This window comes from Thalassophryne amazonica, chromosome 17 (assembly GCF_902500255.1).
Source record: "Thalassophryne amazonica chromosome 17, fThaAma1.1, whole genome shotgun sequence".
Lineage (NCBI taxonomy): Eukaryota > Metazoa > Chordata > Actinopteri > Batrachoidiformes > Batrachoididae > Thalassophryne > Thalassophryne amazonica.
This window is the reverse complement of record NC_047119.1, coordinates 28485216-28505202: the sequence shown is the minus strand read 5'-3', so window position 1 is coordinate 28505202 and position 19987 is coordinate 28485216. Positions and strand designations below refer to the sequence as shown.

At 43.1% G+C, this 19987-nt stretch overlaps 1 protein-coding gene across 1 annotated transcript in view; it reads left to right on the top strand.

The window, feature by feature from the left end:
- LOC117529204 (E3 ubiquitin-protein ligase UHRF2-like) overlaps window positions 1–19987 on the top strand; it is a 99533-nt gene that overhangs the window by 53638 nt on the left and 25908 nt on the right. The gene's annotated exons all lie outside the window — the stretch shown is intronic.

Here is a 19987-nt window from a genome sequence, read left to right as displayed (position 1 = left end):
GAGTCTAATAATAGATTAAATGTAGTGTTGAGGCTGTCATTCTCAGCATCTGTGTGGATGTTAAAATCGCCCACTATAATTATCTTATCTGAGCTAAGCACTAAGTCAGACAAAAGGTCTGAAAATTCACAGAGAAACTCACAGTAACGACCAGGTGGACGATAGATAATAACAAATAAAACTGGTTTTTGGGACTTCCAATTTGGATGGACATGACTAAGAGACAAGCTTTCAAATGAATTAAAGCTCTGTCTAGGTTTTTGATTAATTAATAAGCTGGAATGGAAGATTGCTGCTAATCCTCCGCCACGGCCCGTGCTACGAGCATTCTGACAGTTAGTGTGACTCGGGGGTGTTGACTCATTTAAACTAACATATTCATCCTGCTGTAACCAGGTTTCTGTTAGGCAGAATAAATCAATACGTTGATCAATTATTATATCATTTACCAACAGGGACTTAGAAGAGAGAGACCTAATGTTTAATAGACCACATTTAACTGTTTTAGTCTGTGGTGCAATTGAAGGTGCTATATTATTTTTTCTTTTTGAATTTTTATGCTTAAATAGATTTTTGCTGGTTATTGGTGGTCTGGGAGCAGGCACCGTCTCTACGGGGATGGGGTAATGAGGGGATGGCAGGGGGAGAGAAGCTGCAGAGAGGTGTATAAGACCACAGCTCTGCCTCCTGGTCCCAACGCTGGACAGTCACAGTTTGGAGGATCCAAGAAAATTGGCCAGATTTCTAGAAATGAGAGCTGCTCCATCTAAAGTGGGATGGATGCCGTCTCTCCTAACAAGACCAGGTTTTCCCCAGAAGCTTTGCCAATTATCAATGAAGCCCACCTCATTTTTTGGACACCACTCAGACAGCCAGCAATTCAAGGAGAACATGTGGCTAAACATGTCACTCCCGGTCTGATTGGGGAGGGGCCCAGAGAAAACAACAGAGTCCGACATTGTTTTTGCAAAGTTACACACCGATTTAATGTTAATTTTAGTGACCTCCGATTGGCGTAACAGAGTGTCATTACTGCCGACGTGAATTACAATCTTACCAAATTTACGCTTAGCCTTAGCCAGCAGTTTCAAATGTCCTTCGATGTCGCCTGCTCTGGCCCCCGGAAGACAATTGACAATGGTTGCTGGTGTCGCTAACTTCATATTTCTCAAAACAGAGTCGCCAATAACCAGAGTTTGATCCTCGGCGAGTGTATCGTCAAGTGGGGAAAAACGGTTAGAGATGTGAACGGGTTGACGGTGTACACGGGGCTTCTGTTTAGGGCTACGCTTCCTCCTCACAGTCACCCAGTCAGCCTGCTTTCCCGACTGCCCGGGATCCGCCAGGGGGGAACCAACGGCGGCTAAGCTACCTTGGTCCGCACCGACCACAGGGGCCTGGCCAGCTGCAGAATCCTCCACGGTGCGGAGCCGAGTCTCCAATTCGCCCAGCCTGGCCTCCAAAGCTACGAATAAGCTGCACTTATTACAAGTACCGTTACTGCTAAAGGAGGCCGAGGAATAACTAAACATTTCACACCCAGAGCAGAAAAGTACGGGAGAGACAGGAGAAGCCGCCATGCTAAATCGGCTAAGAGCTAGTAGCTACGCAACGTAGCGGATTCCTAAAAACACACAAAGTGAATAATGTGTAAATAATTTAGAGGTGATTCAGCAGAAGGAGTGCCCCAATCAAGGCACCAAACAGGCCATGAAGCAGCACAGGCAACGCACGACAACAGCGAACGCACGACAACGGTGCTAAAATAAAATAAAAATCGACTGAACACGCTGTGGAGCAGCACAGATAACGCACGACAACAGTGCTAAAAAAAAAAAATAAATAAAAAAAATAAAAAAATAAATAAAAAAAATAAAAACGAAAGCGTTAGCAAGCTTGTTAGCTTGCCAACGCTGATGAAAGTTAGCTGATAAAAGTGCTCCGTCGCGATGTTTTGACTGTTAGATGTCTTCCTTAGGCGTTGGAGCACAGTAAAAAAGTAAAAAGGTAAAAAAGTAAAAAAGTCTTGAAAAAGACTGTTAATTCAAGTCCAAAGCAGCAGGTAGCAGTCTCTGTGTAAACAGTCCCAACAGAGAGCCAAAATTCTGATGCAATCTCACTCCGAAGACCGAATCAATTAACCTATTCATGCAGTAGTTAAAAGTTCGACCATGGTATCAAAATGACTGTAAGCTGCAGATGAAATGAAGCCAGCGAGAAGACACGCAGAGGCGACTGTCCAGGAACCCGTGGTTTGGTTCTAGCTGGTCTAATGCATTTAATGACTCTGGAACACAGGGCGCACAGGTGCGCACACTGGCCGGACTGTGCAGGAGTGTCTTTTTTGGACTGCATTTAAAAAAAAAAATGACAACATCTTGAGTGGATGCTGTGAATTGAAAACCCACACTTTAAAGGGACCAAGTGTGGGTTTGCTGAGGGTTTGGACCAAACCCATGCCTCAACATGCACCAGTGTCACGTTACATGGGGCTACATTGATCATATGTGGTGACATGAGCCAGTCGAGGCTGAACAGGTCTCAAATGTCAGGTCGGTCGTACCTCACTAGAGGCTGATACCTGGCACATGTGAAGTACAGAGACACATACAGGCACCTTAGTAGTGGATACATGATAGATTCTTCAAATAATCACTGACACACCCATGCGTGGCTCATTATTCGGTGGGACCAAGGCTTTATAGGCTTTTGACAACTTTCTAGGGTGTTTTCATAGGGCGTTCATTTTGACCTACAATTTCTGGGTCAAATCAGAAAGGGCTCAAATGTCATTGAGTGCTCAGATATTTGTCCCATTACAGTACAAATTCAACAGTTGGTACTGGTCCTTCAGGGTAGATCACTTGTTTATCAGATGCAGAGGATAGAGATGATAGAACAGCTCCACCTTCCACATGCACAGCCGCACACTCCGTCAGCCCTGTCAGCACCTGCCAGCACCTGCCCACATTTTCTCAGCGAGAAATCAAACCCTTCAAAACCATTGGGTTCTGCATGAAGCCATTCTGGACAGCATCCCTACAGAATGTAATAAATCTTAAAATCAAAGAGAAGTGAGGTTGTGTGTGAGCGTGTGTGTCTTGTTCCATAGCAAGACTCGGATATGGTTTCAGGGTTCAACTCTTGGCTGAGCTCAACATATGTTTAAGATTCTCTGTGGAGAGTAGCAAATATAGACATCAAATACAGAAAGTGCAAGTTGGGTTTGTGCAGTTTGGATTTGAAGCATTGCATTTGTTGTTTACAGAATAATTGTTTTTCTCTCTTCATTTTAAATGACTGTGTATCGAGTCATCTGGAACATTTGCATTGTTTTTAATTCACCTTATGAATTACACATTTTGAAGTCAAAGTATTGTAAAACAATACCCGCCATTGTTGCATTGGGTAGGCTCAAGTGTCTCAGCAGAACTCTTTGTATCCTTGTTAGTAAGGATAAGCGTGTGCAGTGGAAGGGTAAACCCACAGTACCTGTTGTTGTTGATATTTGAGATATGCCTGCTACCAGAGAGAAAGTTATTTGCAGCAGTTTCTAATTACCACTACCTGTGTTTATATTCTTACTTAAAAAGTAATTAATTCTTAATTGGAATTCATATCTTAAGTTTAGGAAATACCATATCTACAGTGGGAAAATGTTTCAGTTTACTGTCCTTATCTGCTTAAAAGCAGTCATACTGTGACTGTTATGTGATTGCCTTGTGTGTATTATCTAGGGCTCAGCGGGGCGGGGGGAGTGGGGCGTTGGAGTGTACCTGATATACCCACGATGAAAGTTCCAAGATTTCTGCATACCCACTTACAATTACGTACAGGCAGATAGGTTTGCAGGATATAGGTTAGACTACGAACATATAGGCCAGTATGCAGACTTTGGTTTGATACCTGGTTTTTGTTTCATGCATACTGTGCCCTTTGTCAAGACATTTTATCTGTATTATATTTAAATCATGGTAGAAATCAGAGACCAGCCTTTGGCTTGTGAAGTAACCTGACCAGGAGGACTTGCTGGTTCTCATTTGCTGCTTCACACTGCGGTATCAGGGTGTAACCACTGGCCATATGGGCTTCAGAGCCTGTATGGGACTTTCTTCTAGGTAAATGTACCGTATTGTTAAAAAAAATATATATATATATTTTTTTTTTCAAGATTGAATGATGGTGGGATTCAGTCTGCAGTTGGAATTTGCAGTTACGTAATGTTAGACCTCTGCCTGTTTGATGTGGTGGTGGTGGTGGGGGTGGGGGGTTTTACTATGGCTGCCTCGAAATTTTCTTTATTGCTTTTTTGTGAACAACAAAAAAATCAGTCAATTGTCAACAGACATTGCAGTTCACTTAACTGAAAACCAAGAGTGAAAATTCACGAAAAGGATGTTGAAAAAACTTTTATGAGCTCAAGTATTTAAAAAAAAGCATGCTTTATTTTGTCATCAATGTGCTAGATAATGCATAGTGCCACGTTACAGAAACAATGTGGTTTTTGTCATAATCTTGAAAAAAAAAATTTATTCCGTGTTTAACAACTCATTCATTAGAAAAACAACATAATTTTAACCTGTGACCCCAGTGACCTTGGCTTTTGCCAAAACAAGCCCTGTAACGACAATTCAGAAATCAAACAAATCACACAGCAAGTTTGGAGGAAATTTGTTCAAGGACCTCAGAGGAACAAAGCAACACACAACCATTTTCCAAATTATAGTACATCGGGTTTTTCATCCTTAATTTAGGTAGGTTTGTTAAAAATCCTTTACATTTTGTGCTGATTTACACATTCAGCTCAGACTAAGATGGACTGCAGTTACATTTCTTCATTGCAGTGAAGCCAGTAAAAAAGGTTTTCTAATTCTGCTGCTTATCAGTAAATTCAGAATTTCTCGTTTTTTTCTTCTTTCCTTTGGGGCTCTTTTCTGGGGACGGCAGTTAAGAAACAAAGCACTAATGAGGATTTTTGAGTAGAGGCGAGAGTAAGAGCACTTATGCTGATAATCTGTTTCTATTTCATAGCTGGTTTATGTGCTTCTGAATTTCATTTATGCATAACATGCATTGATGTCATGTTTACCTTCTGTGTGCCTCAACCTTTTTCTTCCTGTCTTGTCCACTGCATTATTCCTCATGTCAAACTTTGAGTCCATCTGCTCCAACAGTGAAGGATGCTGAAGTTAACTCAGTGTGGAGCTCAAATTTGTTACTGATGCTACAGGTGACTTTTAATCAACTATGAAATTAATTGACAACTATTTTGATAACTAGTTTAATATTATATAAATTCTTTGATTTTACTTTCTTAAATGTGAATATTTTCTGGTTTATTTTCTAGCTGCTTTACTCCTGTATGAAGGTAAACTGAAAATCTTTAGGCTGTACACAAAACAAGACATTTGAAGGCATGGTCTTGGGCTCTGAGTGACATTTTATGTATTTCATTTACTTTTTTTAATTTTAATTATTTTTTGCTTAATTTATTATTTGAAATTACTCAATTAAATTATATAACAACATGTATTCCCAAATAAAAAAAACCCTGTCATTTATATTTCAATATTCAATCATCTTCCCTTTAAAACCAACAGCCCCCCCCCCAAATTAAAATAAATAAATAAAAAAGATAAAGTACAACCCCAATTCCAATGAAGTTGGGACATCTTTGAAAGGTGTTGCAGGCATCCATTTCAAAATTAGCAAATATTTGCACAAAAAACAAAAAGGTCTATTTATTTTATTTATTTATTTATATTTATATAGCGCCAAATCACAACAAACAGTTGCCCCAAGGCGCTTTATATTGTAAGGCAAGGCCATACAATAATTACGTAAAAACCCCAACGGTAAAAACGACCCCCTGTGAGCAAGCACTTGGCGACAGTGGGAAGGAAAAACTCCCTTTTAACAGGAAGAAACCTCCAGCAGAACCAGGCTCAGGGAGGGGCAGTCTTCTGCTGGGACTGGTTGGGGCTGAGGGAGAGAACCAAGAAAAAGACATGCTGTGGAGGGCAGCAGAGATCAATCACTAATGATTAAATGCAGAGTGGTGCATACAGAGCAAAAAGAGAAAGAAACACTCAGTGCATCATGGAAACCCCCCAGCAGTCTAAGTCTATAGCAGCATAACTAAGGGATGGTTCAGGGTCACCTGATCCAGCCCTAACTATAAGCTTTAGCAAAAAGGAAAGTTTTAAGCCTAATCTTAAAAGTAGAGAGGGTGTCTGTCTCCCTGATCCGAATTGGGAGCTGGTTCCACAGGAGAGGAGCCTGAAAGCTGAAGGCTCTGCCTCCCATTCTACTCTTACAAACCCTAGGAACTACAAGTAAGCCTGCAGTCTGAGAGCGAAGCGCTCTATTGGGGTGATATGGTACTATGAGGTCCCTAAGATAAGATGGGACCTGATTATTCAAAACCTTATAAGTAAGAAGAATTTTAAATTCTATTCTAGAATTAACAGGAAGCCAATGAAGAGAGGCCAATATGGGTGAGATATGCTGTCTCCTTCTAGTCCCCGTTAGTACTCTAGCTGCAGCATTTTGAATTAACTGAAGGCTTTTCAAGGAACTTTTAGGACAACCTGATAATAATGAATTACAATAGTCCAGCCTAGAGGAAATAAATGCATGAATTAGTTTTTCAGCATCACTTTGAGACAAGACCTTTCTAATTTTAGAGATATTGCGTAAATGCAAAAAAGCAGTCCTACATATTTGTTTAATATGCGCTTTGAATGACATATCCTGATCAAAAATGACTCCAAGATTTCTCACAGTATTACTAGAGGTCAGGGTAATGCCATCCAGAGTAAGGATCTGGTTAGACACCATGTTTCTAAGATTTGTGGGGCCAAGTACAATAACTTCAGTTTTATCTGAGTTTAAAAGCAGGAAATTAGAGGTCATCCATGTCTTTATGTCTGTAAGACAATCCTGCAGTTTAGCTAATTGGTGTGTGTCCTCTGGCTTCATGGATAGATAAAGCTGGGTATCATCTGCGTAACAATGAAAATTTAAGCAATGCCGTCTAATAATACTGCCTAAGGGAAGCATGTATAAAGTGAATAAAATTGGTCCTAGCACAGAACCTTGTGGAACTCCATAATTAACCTTAGTCTGTGAAGAAGATTCCCAATTTACATGAACAAATTGTAATCTATTAGATAAATATGATTCAAACCGCCGCAGCGCAGTGCCTTTAATACCTATGGCATGCTCTAATCTCTGTAATAAAATTTTATGGTCAACAGTATCAAAAGCAGCACTGAGGTCTAACAGAACAAGCACAGAGATGAGTCCACTGTCTGAGGCCATAAGAAGATCATTTGTAACCTTCACTAATGCTGTTTCTGTACTATGATGAATTCTAAAACCTGACTGAAACTCTTCAAATAGACCATTCCTCTGCAGATGATCAGTTAGCTGTTTTACAACTACCCTTTCAAGAATTTTTGAGAGAAAAGGAAGGTTGGAGATTGGCCTATAGTTAGCTAAGATAGCTGGGTCAAGTGATGGCTTTTTAAGTAATGGTTTAATTACTGCCACTTTAAAAGCCTGTGGTACATAGCCAACTAATAAAGATAGATTGATCATATTTAAGATCGAAGCATTAAATAATGGTAGGGCTTCCTTGAGCAGCCTGGTAGGAATGGGGTCTAATAGACATGTTGATGGTTTGGATGAAGTAACTAATGAAAATAACTCAGACAGAACAATCTGAGAGAAAGAGTCTAACCAAATACTGGCATCACTGAAAGCAGCCAAAGATAGCGATACGTCTTTGGGAGCTCTGACTCTTTGTCAGCCTGGCTACAGTGCTGAAAAGAAACCTGGGGTTGTTCTTATTTTCTTCAATTAGTGATGAGTAGTAAGATGTCCTAGCTTTACAGAGGGCTTTTTTATAGAGCAACAGACTCTTTTTCCAGGCTAAGTGAAGATCTTCTAAATTAGTGAGATGCCATTTCCTCTCCAACTTACGGGTTATCTGCTTTAAGCTGCGAGTTTGTGAGTTATACCACGGAGTCAGGCACTTCTGATTTAAAGCTCTCTTTTTCAGAGGAGCTACAGCATCCAAAGTTGTCTTCAGTGAGGATGTAAAACTATTGACGAGATACTCTATCTCACTTACAGAGTTTAGGTAGCTACTCTGCACTGTGTTGGTATATGGCATTAGAGAACATAAAGAAGGAATCATATCAATTGAGTCTAATAATAGATTAAATGCAGTGTTGAGGCTGTCATTCTCAGCATCTGTGTGGATGTTAAAATCGCCCACTATAATTATCTTATCTGAGCTAAGCACTAAGTTGTTGTGTGTTGGGGGGTTTGGCTGGACGTTTTTGTGTTGTTTTCTTTTCTTTGCTCTCCAGGTGGTATGCAAACTGGTTTTTGTCTGTGGAGACGGTGCTGGCAGAAGAGTCCTTCACCCTCATCAGCATTATTAGCTGCACCTGTGGAGGATGTTTACGTGCGGTCCTACTGACTCGCAACACCTGTGGATGATGCTCACGTGTAAACTTAGACTTTCAGCTGAAGCAGATAATGAGATGGCGTTCTGCATTTAAGCCATGAGTGGTTTAAGCAGAATTGCCGGGAACTCGACCTTGTGATGTTCGTTTGTGAGACACTGAGGACCGCGCCAGGGTTTGACACATCGTGCCTGTGAAGGAGGACGGGTGAGGGACACATGCTGTCAGCACACATCAGAGGTGATTATTGTCTGAATGATCGTTAATAGTAATTTGGCATTTTGTTACGCAGTATATTTGAACATTGATGAGAATTGTGCAGTTTGCTTCTCACTGCCGTGGCGTACGGACTGATGATCCTCCACCTGTTGTGAGAAGCTGCTCATTTACATAAAGCTTAAATTCAGACCTGAATGAGTTGCTGATAGTATGTGCCTCTGAAAGAGATTTGCTGTAGCTCTGTTGACTTACCTCACCTTTTCCATCCTTCACAGAGTCAGTTTGTCGTGTCCACCTGGGGGGTGTTTGGCGGCGAGTCTGGGTCCAGAAGCGCCGAGGCGACGATCCTTTTGGGCGCTGGAGAGCGCTCCGTCCTTCACTCCGCCAGACAAACCACATATTTATGTTGTACACTAATTATTGCACTGGAGGGGAAATAAAATTGAATCTCAGGCAGGGGAGGCGGATTCTGTAGATTTCCGAATTTTTTCTGCTCAGTCCGGTTGGAATGCCGCAGCTTTAAGAGGAGTGTTTGTAGATGGTTTGAACGATCCATTAAAAGACGAGCTAGCAGTCCGTGACGAACCAAAAGATAGTGATGACGTATCTCCAGGTGTTCTGGGACAGGCATAAAAATGGACACACACACAAAAAAAAAAAACACTTTGGTTGTTTAGTTATTTGGGCTATTTTTGTTTTTTTTTGTAAGGGGTTATAAATTGTTTGGGGATTTAGAGGCGGTTCCGGAGGAGTGAACGACTGGCAGTTCGGAGCTCGGCTGGACTCAGGTAATCGTTTGTTTTCATTATTTGGACTTAGGTATTTTCTGTTTGAGGATTGGGTCATTTTGTTTTGTTGTTTTTTATTTCCCTGCTTCCCTAACCCCAACCTCACATTGCTCTGAGACCGTTTTGTCTTTTGGGTTGTGGGGTGGTGCAGGTTGGTCACGCTGAGCGTTTCTCAGAAGACCTCTGCACCTAGGGGGGGTGTTGTCAGGGGCGTTTTTTTGGGTTTGGTTAGGGCCCGGTTCCTCTCCAGCCCCAGTGGGCCTTTGACCGTTCGTCATTGGTGCTACTGGGGTGTGGTGCAGCGAGAACATACCTCAGTCGGAGTGGTGGGCCGATCTGTTGCCGTTCGCCATTTCGGTAGTTCCACCCCTCCCGATAGGCTGGTGGTATGGTCGGGTTGGGGCACCGGACGTCTTTCCGGTTTTCCGCTGCGCTTCGGGGATGGGACCGGATTAGTTTTTCCTGTTTCCTTCCCCTGCTTAGTAGGTTTGTGCCGTTTGCCAAAATTGGGCTAACGATAGGCTCTGGGAGTGATCTGGGGTCTTTCGGGGTGCTGGGGGGGGGTAACAGGGTTTGACACTTGTTTTATATTGCCCCCGCGGTGTTTTAATGAAGTCCGCCGGGGGTTGTTTTTTTGTGTGGTTATGTTTCCTTCCAGGTTCCACCTCCAGGGTCGATGGGACGGTCCTCTGGGGGGGAATTGATTGTGGGGCCGATTAACCAAGTGTGGCCGGGTCTGGGGTTCCTGGGTTGTGGGGAGGGTGCCTCCTGAGGTTGATGGTACGGTCCTCTGGGGGGCGCTGTTCCTCCGTGTAAACCTGGGGACCTCTGTAAGATTCCAGTTTTGGTTGTTGTCTCCTGGAACTGGCGGTAAAGGTCTTCTGGGGGGCTCTGCATATCGTTCTGGGGGGGGGGTTGTTTGTTATTTTTCTTTGTGAATTTATGTTTGTATTGTGTTGTTGGGGCTGTGTTGGGTTATTGCATTTGGGAGTTTTTCTTTTCTTCCCGGGGTTGGATGGGACGGTCCCCTGGGGAGGGTTTGGGTGGGTTTTGTGTTTTTCTTCTATGTTGGGTTGTATATGGGACTTCTTTGGGGTTTTGTTGATGCCAGCCGGCCTTCGAGCCGCGGTGCCCTGTCCTGCCGTCTGCTTTCTGTCATGGACCCCGGAGGGAGGTGTTGTTCTCGGGCCTGGTCTGTTCGGTCGCCGGGAGGCTTCCCGTTGATGGGGGGGTACTGTTGTGTGTTGGGGGGTTTGGCTGGATGTTTTTGTGTTGTTTTCTTTTCTTTGCTCTCCAGGTGGTATGCAAACTGTTTTTTGTCTGTGGAGACGGTGCTGGCAGAAGAGTCCTTCACCCTCATCAGCATTATTAGCTGCACCTGTGGAGGATGTTCACGTGCAGGCCTACTGACTCACAGCACCTGTGGATGATGCTCACGTGTAAACTTAAAGACTTTCAGCTGAAGCAGATAATGAGATGGCATTCTGCATTTAAGCCATGAGTGGTTCAAGCAGAATTGCCGGGAACTCGAAATTGTGACGTTCGTTTGTGAGACGCTGAGGACCGCGCCAGGGTTTGACACATCAATCAATCAATCAATTTTTTTATATAGCGCCAAATCACAACAAACAGTTGCCCCAAGGCGCTTTATATTGTAAGGCAAGGCCATACAATAATTATGTAAAACCACAACGGTCAAAACGACCCCCTGTGAGCAAGCACTTGGCTACAGTGGGAAGGAAAAACTCCCTTTTAACAGGAAGAAACCTCCAGCAGAACCAGGCTCAGGGAGGGGCAGTCTTCTGCTGGGACTGGTTGGGGCTGAGGGAGAGAACCAGGAAAAAGACATGCTGTGGAGGGGAGCAGAGATCGATCACTAATGATTAAATGCAGAGTGGTGCATACAGAGCAAAAAGAGAAAGAAACAGTGCATCATGGGAACCCCCCAGCAGTCTACGTCTATAGCAGCATAACTAAGGGATGGTTCAGGGTCACCTGATCCAGCCCTAACTATAAGCTTTAGCAAAAAGGAAAGTTTTAAGCCTAATCTTAAAAGTAGAGAGGGTGTCTGTCTCCCTGATCTGAATTGGGAGCTGGTTCCACAGGAGAGGAGCCTGAAAGCTGAAGGCTCTGCCTCCCATTCTACTCTTACAAACCCTAGGAACTACAAGTAAGCCTGCAGTCTGAGAGCGAAGCGCTCTATTGGGGTGATATGGTACTACGAGGTCCCTAAGATAAGATGGGACCTGATTATTCAAAACCTTATAAGTAAGAAGAAGAATTTTAAATTCTATTCTAGAATTAACAGGAAGTCAATGAAGAGAGGCCAATATGGGTGAGATATGCTCTCTCCTTCTAGTCCCCGTCAGTACTCTAGCTGCAGCATTTTGAATTAACTGAAGGCTTTTTAGGGAACTTTTAGGACAACCTGATAATAATGAATTACAATAGTCCAGCCTAGAGGAAATAAATGCATGAATTAGTTTTTCAGCATCACTCTGAGACAAGACCTTTCTGATTTTAGAGATATTGCGTAAATGCAAAAAAGCAGTCCTACATATTTGTTTAATATGCGCTTTGAATGACATATCCTGATCAAAAATGACTCCAAGATTTCTCACAGTATTACTAGAGGTCAGGGTAATGCCATCCAGAGTAAGGATCTGGTTAGACACCATGTTTCTAAGATTTGTGGGGCCAAGTACAATAACTTCAGATTTATCTGAGTTTAAAAGCAGGAAATTAGAGGTCATCCATGTCTTTATGTCTGTAAGACAATCCTGCAGTTTAGCTAATTGGTGTGTGTCCTCTGGCTTCATGGATAGATAAAGCTGGGTATCATCTGCGTAACAATGAAAATTTAAGCAATACCGTCTAATAATACTGCCTAAGGGAAGCATGTATAAAGTGAATAAAATTGGTCCTAGCACAGAACCTTGTGGAACTCCATAATTAACCTTAGTCTGTGAAGAAGACTCCCCATTTACATGAACAAATTGTAATCTATTAGACAAATATGATTCAAACCACCGCAGCGCAGTGCCTTTAATACCTATGGCATGCTCTAATCTCTGTAATAAAATTTTATGGTCAACAGTATCAAAAGCAGCACTGAGGTCTAACAGAACAAGCACAGAGATGAGTCCACTGTCCGAGGCCATAAGAAGATCATTTGTAACCTTCACTAATGCTGTTTCTGTACTATGATGAATTCTAAAACCTGACTGAAACTCTTCAAATAGACCATTCCTCTGCAGATGATCAGTTAGCTGTTTTACAACTACCCTTTCAAGAATTTTTGAGAGAAAAGGAAGGTTGGAGATTGGCCTATAATTAGCTAAGATAGCTGGGTCAAGTGATGGCTTTTTAAGTAATGGTTTAATTACTGCCACCTTAAAAACCTGTGGTACATAGCCAACTAACAAAGATAGATTGATCATATTTAAGATCGAAGCATTAAATAATGGTAGGGCTTCCTTGAGCAGCCTGGTAGGAATGGGGTCTAATAAACATGTTGATGGTTTGGATGAAGTAACTAATGAAAATAACTCAGACAGAACAATCGGAGAGAAAGAGTCTAACCAAATACCGGCATCACTGAAAGCAGCCAAAGATAACGATACGTCTTTGGGATGGTTATGAGTAATTTTTTCTCTAATAGTTAAAATTTTGTTAGCAAAGAAAGTCATGAAGTCATTACTAGTTAAAGTTAATGGAATACTCAGCTCAATAGAGCTCTGACTCTTTGTCAGCCTGGCTACAGTGCTGAAAAGAAACCTGGGGTTGTTCTTATTTTCTTCAATTAGTGATGAGTAGAAAGATGTCCTAGCTTTACGGAGGGCTTTTTTATAGAGCAACAGACTCTTTTTCCAGGCTTTTTCCAGATCTTCTAAATTAGTGAGACGCCATTTCCTCTCCAACTTACGGGTTATCTGCTTTAAGCTACGGGTTTGTGAGTTATACCACGGAGTCAGACACTTCTGATTTAAAGCTCTCTTTTTCAGAGGAGCTACAGCATCCAAACTTGTCTTCAATGAGGATGTAAAACTATTGACGAGATACTCTATCTCCCTTACAGAGTTTAGGTAGCTACTCTGCACTGTGTTGGTATATGGCATTAGAGAACATAAAGAAGGAATCATATCCTTAAACCTACTTACAGCGCTTTCTGAAAGACTTCTAGTGTAATGAAACTTATTCCCCACTGCTGGGTAGTCCATCAGAGTAAATGTAAATGTTATTAAGAAATGATCAGACAGAAGGGAGTTTTCAGGGAATACTGTTAAGTCTTCTATTTCCATACCATAAGTCAGAACAAGATCTAAGATATGATTAAAGTGGTGGGTGGACTCATTTACTTTTTGAGCAAAGCCAATAGAGTCTAATAATAGATTAAATGCAGTGTTGAGGCTGTCATTCTCAGCATCTGTGTGGATGTTAAAATCGCCCACTATAATTATCTTATCTGAGCTAAGCACTAAGTCAGACAAAAGGTCTGAAAATTCACAGAGAAACTCACAGTAACGACCAGGTGGACGATAGATAATAACAAATAAAACTGGTTTTTGGGACTTCCAATTTGGATGGACAAGACTAAGAGACAAGCTTTCAAATGAATTAAAGCTCTGTCTGGGTTTTTGATTAATTAATAAGCTGGAATGGAAGATTGCTGCTAATCCTCCGCCCCGGCCCGTGCTACGAGCATTCTGACAGTTAGTGTGACTCGGGGGTGTTGACTCATTTAAACTAACATATTCATCCTGCTGTAACCAGGTTTCTGTTAGGCAGAATAAATCAATATGTTGATCAATTATTATATCATTTACCAACAGGGACTTAGAAGAGAGAGACCTAATGTTTAATAGACCACATTTAATTGTTTTAGTCTGTGGTGCAGTTGAAGGTGCTATATTATTTTTTCTTTTTGAATTTTTATGCTTAAATAGATTTTTGCTGGTTATTGGTAGTCTGGGAGCAGGCACCGTCTCTACGGGGATGGGGTAATGAGGGGATGGCAGGGGGAGAGAAGCTGCAGAGAGGTGTGTAAGACTACAACTCTGCTTCCTGGTCCCAACCCTGGATAGTCACGGTTTGGAGGATTTAAGAAAATTGGCCAGATTTCTAGAAATGAGAGCTGCTCCATCCAAAGTGGGATGGATGCTGTCTCTCCTAACAAGACCAGGTTTTCCCCAGAAGCTTTGCCAATTATCTATGAAGCCCACCTCATTTTTTGGACACCACTCAGACAGCCAGCAATTCAAGGAGAACATGCGGCTAAACATGTCACTCCCGGTCCGATTGGGGAGGGGTCCAGAGAAAACTACAGAGTCCGACATTGTTTTTGCAAAGTTACACACCGATTTAATGTTAATTTTAGTGACCTCCGATTGGTGTAACCGGGTGTCATTACTGCCGACGTGAATTACAATCTTACCAAATTTACGCTTAGCCTTAGCCAGCAGTTTCAAATTTCCTTCAATGTCGCCTGCTCTGGCCCCCGGAAGACAATTGACTATGGTTGCTGGTGTCGCTAACTTCACATTTCGCAAAACAGAGTCGCCAATAACCAGAGTTTGATCCTCGGCGGGTGTGTCGTCGAGTGGGGAAAAACGGTTAGAGATGTGAACGGATTGGCGGTGTACACAGGGCTTCTGTTTAGGGCTACGCTTCCTCCTCACAGTCACCCAGTCAGCCTGCTTTCCCGGCTGCTCGGGATCTGCCAGGGGGGAACTAACGGCGGCTAAGCTACCTTGGTCCGCACCGACTACAGGGGCCTGGCTAGCTGTAGAATTTTCCACGGTGCGGAGCCGAGTCTCCAATTCGCCCAGCCTGGCCTCCAAAGCTACGAATAAGCTACACTTATTACAAGTACCGTTACTGCTAAAGGAGGCCGAGGAATAACTAAACATTTCACACCCAGAGCAGAAAAGTGCGGGAGAGACAGGAGAAGCCGCCATGCTAAATCGGCTAAGAGCTAGTAGCTACGCTAAGCTAGCGGATTCCTAAAAACACGCAAAGTGAATAATGTGTAAATAATTTAGAGGTGATTCAGCAGAAGGAGTGCTTTAGTTAAGGCACGTAAAGATTACACTGGGAAACAAATCGTAATCTAGATAACTAGATCAATCTAACTGCGCAGATTAAACAGGTAACAGATACAGAAAAACACCGCTGTGCTCCGGAACAGGAAGTGATACAATACCGCAGTGAGAGCCAACCACCAGTAGAGGCAAGCCAGTAGAGGTGGCACAGGAAAACCACCTCCGTGTTGATAACCATTTGTAAAAACCAGGCGGCTTTTGATGGCTTTCAGTTGAGTGAGTATCTGAGAAATTGTTTAACAGCTGGACATGTTCCAACTTGTCCTTAAGGCTTCCAACGGAGGTGTTTTTCCTGTGGCGGCGCGCGGCGCCGGCTGCGTCCCATCCGCACTTTCTTTCATTACAAAATCTCCTTTAACAGTGGAATGTCTGGATAAAATGCTGGTCCCTACCTCTTCTGAAAGTTCTCTGTTCTGTCACGACGTCCTGGGTCAACAGAGGCTTAAACTTGGAAGCTTTCAGCTCGAAACAGGCAGACAGTGGCGGCTCAGGGCGCGTCGCGACGTCCCGCTCCATGGGTAGTCCTTAAAGCGACAGCAACAGTCCATAATCTCTCATCAGCCGTTAAAGTTTTCACAGAAAACCAGCTGAATTTCTCGAATGGTGTCCACTTCGATGTGCCTCACAGTTTTTGAAAAAACTTTGATCAAGCAAAGCGTCAGTCTCTCAGGAATTTCTCAGACAAAGAGATTCCGACGGGAGCCCACAGGCGAATGACGTAACCGACAGGCGTGAAAAAACTCTTGCATGCCCACTAGGGTTCAAGCTTGTCTGATGTAATCGCACGTGATTCAAATCCATATAGTTTTTGAAAAAAATAAAAAGGAACGATACTTTTCTAACAGACCTCGTATTTACATAAATTATTACGTTGATTAATTTATCGAGGAAATAATCAAATTATTAATCAATTATGAAAATAATTCTTAGTTGCAGCCCTAATTGGTGCTGCATTTGTTAAAATTCAACAGAAGTGAATCTTCTTTTGGATGTTTGGTGACTGTTATTAGAACACCATAAGTAGTTTTCTGTCAGCAGTACAATATATTGATGTGTTTTGAACGATGAACTGTGCATTTGTGTGGCGCTACAATTCCACATTATTATTTATTATTTGAAGTGACATAAATGAATCTGGACAGAAGAGCACGAGCTGAAAATAAATGTTAATTAATATTATTAAATATAATATTAAAGTACTCTGATTGGGCACACGCATATAAATGTATATAAAATGGGAGGTGGCTGGGGATGGAGCTCATGGGGTCTAAAATTCATGTATTGTGTTGTGTCATGTCCCCTCTTCTGTTAAAGCTGTGTCCCATTGTGCTCAAAGGTTGATGGTCTCTTCTATACGTGTTTATGTGCTTGTCCGTGTGTGTCGGTGCTCTGTGGGTGTTTGTCCTGCCTGTATTCAGCAGTAATGCAGTAATCCCCTGGGCCTAAAAAAGGAAATCCCTAGACTGTGCCCTGGCTCCTTCTTCTTCCTGGGAGTACTTTCCTTGTGTGCTTGCGGACTGCCTCTGTAGGCTCTTTCCAGCCAATTTACATTGCTGTAAAATATGCAGCGCTGCATTTTAGTAAGAATGAAAAGCACAAAGGCGCACTGTGGCAAGATGAAATGCGTTCTCGCTTCCAGCTTAAAACCGTCACGCATTTGCCAGTTCTGTCTCAGCGTAGAATATCTGAGAATATGCCCAGGTTAAGCTCAGCTTTCCTTCAAAACGCTGATCACTCATGCACACTGTTTTCGACTCCCGCTTTCCTGTTCTGCTGTGTGACCGGAGTATAATGACTGCCGCTGTGCAGCAACTTGCATACTAGCACATTGTTCATGATCATCTGTAAGAATAATTTGGGCAAATGGAGAAGCTGTCAATTAATGTATTCATCTTAAAGCCACTGTTACAGAAAAAGACACGTTACAGTTGTTTTGCTCTTGTTTTGACAAAGGAAAACCATTTTAAATAGTGCAAAACATCTTAGTAATGCACTTTATGGGCTTACAAAGTGTAATTTTAGTTCATTTTCAAAGGCCCATGAGTTCGCACAGTTCAATTTATTTGCAGTGACAGATTCTAATATAAACTAAGGTAATATAAGATGAGGTCTAGTCAGGCCATTCCCCAACTTGTAAAACTAGGTCAGACAAATGACCAGTAACACAGTTTAAATTCAGTGACTTTGCTTTAGTTTTACATTAAAATTTTTTTGGTAATTTTAAACTTTGTTACAACAGTGAAAATCAGACATTTTTAAAATGTACCTTTACGGCCCACTTGGGGGGGTACTTTTAGAATCACTGTTTGAGACATTACCCACCCAATGAGCAAGTACACTGGTGACAGTGATATGGAAAAAACCTCTTTGATCACAGGAAGAAACCTCAGGCATACCAGAGTGAGTGGGGTGACCATCTGCTTTGGCCATTTGACTAACATTACTGTTTTTGAGCCTTATATATTCATTCACTTTATAAATATATACATTCACTTTATATGAACAATTTGTGTTGTTGATGGAAACTCGTGAATTAGTGTTTTGTTTTATTTTTCAATAAAATGTATTGCATTTTTAACACAGGAGAACAAACCTTGTCTCCTATCAGAATACATGAAAACCTTACAGTATAAAGTATGGCACAAATGTTTTAGGCACATTAATAGTGCAGAATCTATTTTTTGCTACTTAGTTTTTTAAAAAAGGTTTGAATATCTGAATATCTCATTATATGGCTGTGCATGACTTATTACTTTGTCCATCCATCCATCCATCCATTTTCTTCTGCTTTATCCGGAGTCGGGTCGTGGGGGCAGCAGCTCAAGCAAAGCCGCCCAGACCTCCCGATCCACACACACCTCCCCCAGCTCCTCCGGGGGAACCCCAAGGCGCTCCCAAGCCAGCCGAGAGATGTAATCCTTCCAGCTTATCCTGGGTCTTCCTGGGGCCTCCCTCCAATGGGACGTGCCCGGAACACCTCTCCAGCGAGGCGTCCAGGGGGCATCCGGAAAAGATGCCTGAGCCACCTCAACTGACTCCTTTCGACGTGGAGGAGCAGCGGCTCGACTCCAAGCTCCTCCCGAGTGACCGAGCTCCTCACCCTATCTCTAAGGGAGTGCCCAGCCACCCTGCGGAGGAAACTCATCTCGGCCGCTTGTACCCACGATCTCATTCTTTCGGTCATGAGCCAAATCGCATGACCATAGGTGAGGATCGGAACGTAGATCGATCGGTAAATCGAGAGCTTTGCCCCCCTACTCAGCTCTCTCTTCACCACGATGGTCCGATACAGCGACCGCATCACTGCAGACGCTGCACCAATCCATCTATCGATCTCACGCTCCATCCGTCCCTCACTCGTGAATAAGACCCCGAGATACTTAAACTCCTCCACTTGAGGCAAGGACACTCCACCGACCTGAAGAGGGCAAAGCACCTTTTTCCGGTCGAGAACCATGGCCTCGGATTTGGAGGTGCTGATTTTCATCCCGGACGCCTCACACTCGGCTGGAAACCGCCCCAGTGCACGCTGAAGGTCCTGATTTGACGAAGCCAACAGAACCACATCGCCCGCAAACAGCAGAGACAAGATTCTGTGGTTCCCAAACCAGACCCCCTCTACACCCTGGCTGCGCCTAGAAATTCTGTCCATAAAAAATAATGAACAGAACCGGTGACAAAGGGCAGCCCTGGCGGAGGCCAACGTGCACTGGAAACAGGTTTGACTTACTACCGGCAATGCGAACCAAGCTCCTGCTGCGGTCGTACAGGGACAGGATAGCCCTTAGCAAAGGACCCCGGTCTCCGTACTCCCGGAGCACTCCCCACAGGGTGCCACGAGGGACACGGTCGAATGCCTTCTCTAGATCCACAAAACACATGTGGACTGGTTGGGCAAACTCCCATGAACCCTCGAGCACCCGATGGAGCGTGTAGAGCTGGTCCAGTGTGCTGCGACCAGGACGAAAACCACACTGCTCCTCCTGAATCCGAGGTTCGACCATCGGTCGAATTCTCCTCTCCAGTACTCTGGAATAGACCTTACCGGGGAGGCTGAGGAGTGTGATCCCCCTATAGATGGAACACACCCTCCGGTCCCCCTTCTTAAACAGAGGGACCACCACCCCGGTCTGCCAATCCAGAGGCACTGTCCCTGATCGCCACGCGATGTTGCAGAGGCGTGTCAGCCAAGACAGTCCAACAACATCCAGAGACTTAAGGTACTCAGGACGGATTTCATCCACCCCAGGAGCCTTGCCACCGAGGAGCTTTCCAACCACCTCGGTGACTTCTGCCTGGGTAATGGATGAGTCCGACTTTTTACTTTGTGAATTTTAAAAAACAATTCTTGCAAGTTGCATTTTAGTCCTGCAAAGAAATACATTTTTCATTCACTAAGAAA